Source organism: Bombina bombina, chromosome 6 (assembly GCF_027579735.1).
Source record: "Bombina bombina isolate aBomBom1 chromosome 6, aBomBom1.pri, whole genome shotgun sequence".
Classification (NCBI taxonomy): domain Eukaryota; kingdom Metazoa; phylum Chordata; class Amphibia; order Anura; family Bombinatoridae; genus Bombina; species Bombina bombina.
The window spans coordinates 342,061,200-342,063,952 of NC_069504.1; positions in this window are offsets into that span (position 1 = coordinate 342,061,200).

Consider the following 2,753-nt stretch of genomic DNA (forward strand, 5'->3'; position numbering starts at 1 on the left):
AAAAGAAGTTAAAAATATTTAGTGCAAAACTAACACCAGGAAATGACACACTTTGCGTCATAACAAATGCGATTTCACGCCAAAACAACTAGCGTCAACAAAGACGCAAGAAATTACGAAATTTGCGCCATCAAAGGCGCAACCTCGTGCCAAAAAATTTTGCGCTAAGAATGATGCAATAAAAAAACAACATTTTGCGTCCTCGCAAGCCTAGATCTGCCCGCGAAAAATGAAAGTCAAATTAGAAAAAGGCTGAACCCCAGGTAATAAAAAAGTTTAAATAAACTTGAAAAAAGTTTAAATAAACTTCCCAACATGATTCCTATACTGAAACTGTTTAGACTGCAAAAGGGAAATATACATAGACCTGACTAATGGCAAATATAAGTAAAATACATATATTTAAAACTTTATATTAATACATAAAGCGCCAAACCATAGTTGAGAGTGTCTTTAATAAAGATGCATACTTACCAAAAGACACCCATCCACATATAGCAGATAGCCAAACCAGTACTGAAAACTATCAGCAGAGGTAATGGTATATAAGAGTATATCGTCGATCTGAAAAGGGAGGTAGGAGATGAATTCCTACGACCGATAACAGAGAACCCTTGAAAAGATTTCCCGTGAGGGAAATTATAAAATCAATAGGCGATACTCTCTTCACATCCCTCTGACAAACACTGTACTCTGAGAGGAATTGGGCTTCAGAATGCTTAGAAGCGCTTATCATAGAAGAAATCATAAAAATCAAGTACAAACTTACTTCACCACCTCCATAGGAGGCAAAGTTTGTAAAACTGAATTGTGGGTGTGGTGAGGGGTGTATTTATAGGCATTTGAGGTTTGGGAAACTTTGCCCCCTTCTGGTAGGAATGTATATCCCATAGGTCACTAGCTCATGGATTCTTGCCAATTACATGAAAGAAAACCTAACTAACCCCCGAAGATCCATTTACAGTTTTCGAAGTCCCACTTGAACGATCTTCATCCAGGCGGCGAGAAGTCTTCATCCAGACGGCCTCTTCAATCTTCATCCAGGCGGCATCTTCTATCTTGATCCCGGCAGCTCGGAGTGGGTCCATCCTGAAGACATTCAGCGCGGAGTATCCTCTTCATACGGTCGCCGCCGTACACTGAATCTTCAATGCAAGGTACACAATTCAAGATGGCGTCCCTTACATTCCTATTGGCTGAAAAAGTTGAATCAGCCAATAGGAATTATAGCTGCTAAAATCCATTTGGCTGTTCAAATCAGCCAATAGGATTTAAGCAGATCTCATTCTATTGGCTGATTAAGGGCCTTTGGTAGTTTGGGGGGTGGGGGTTTGTAACTGTTAGGGGGTGTTTTATTTTATTTTGTAGCAAAAGAGCTGTTTAACGTAGGGCAATGTCCTACAAAAGGCCCTTTTAAGGGCCCTTGGTAGTTTATTATAGATTAGGCGTTTTTATTTTGGGGTGGGGTTGATTTATTTTTTAAAAGGGTATTAGAATAGGAATAATTGCTATTGTTTTGGATAATGTTTGTAAGGTTTTTGTAATTTTAGTGTTTGTTATTTTTTGTAATGTTAGGTTTTAGTGTAAGGCAGGTTAGGTTTTATTTCACAGGTAAGTTTGTATTTATTTTAACTAGGTAGTTAGTAAATAGTTAATAACTATTTACTAACTAGTCTACCCAGGCGATGTCAGGGGCAGCAGATTAGGGGTGTTTAGACTAGGGCAGAGCTTTCCAAACTTTTCATGTCGGTGACACACTTTTTAGACCTACATCATTTAGCGACACAGTAATTCAGTTGTACAGGTTAAACTAACTTGTTTTAAGAGATACGGACACATACATAAATGATATAATAACGAAATGTGTTTACAAGTAACAGTAAGTATGTGCAAGAATTAAAAAAAAAAAGTTTAATAACACCAATAGCTACTTACTATTTTAATGGGATGTATGAGGTTTATGGGATGAACAAAGTTTCTGAATATTTGGTGGAATATTAGACACTCACATTTTTAAGCTTCCCCTTCTTATCCATATATCAAGAGCAGGAACAGCAATGCACTACTGGGAGCTAGCTGCAAAAAAACCCAACACTTTGACTTCTGACTTCAGCTCAGCGTTTAAACTGCTGCCCTCAGAGCTCTGCGAGTCTGACTGACTACTGCCCGTGCTGCAAACACACTGCTGTCCCACTCACTGACTACATGTGCAGTCACGAGCCAATTAAGGAGACTACACGTGCAGTCAGGAGCCAATGTGCTGCCAAAGCCGCCAATGGGAATAGTTTCAGTTCCCACTGAGCTGCGCCAATAGGTTAAGATGATCTGTGACCCCCTAGGTATCACGTGTCAACCATGTGATATGTGTAGCAAACGGAAAGTCGGAAACCAAAAAAAAAACTTTTAAAAAAATGAAAAATTAAAAAAAAAATTGTGCTGAAGCAGGGACACACCTACACACTGCTGCCGACACACTAGTGTGTCCCGACACACAGTTTGGAAAGCACTGGACTAGGGGTTTATGTTAGGGTGTTAGGTTTAAACTTAACTTTTCTTTTCCCCATAGACTTCAATGGGGCTGCGTTACAGAGCTTTTTTTTCGCGATGTCTATGGGGAAAGCGTGCATGAGCACGTCAAAACAGCGCTTGTTTTGTGTGCAGCATGGAGCTTAAAAACCCCATATTGCACGCACAAGCTGGGTTTTGAAAAACTTGTAATGGCTACGCTATAGGGGGTTAAATAACGCAACTTT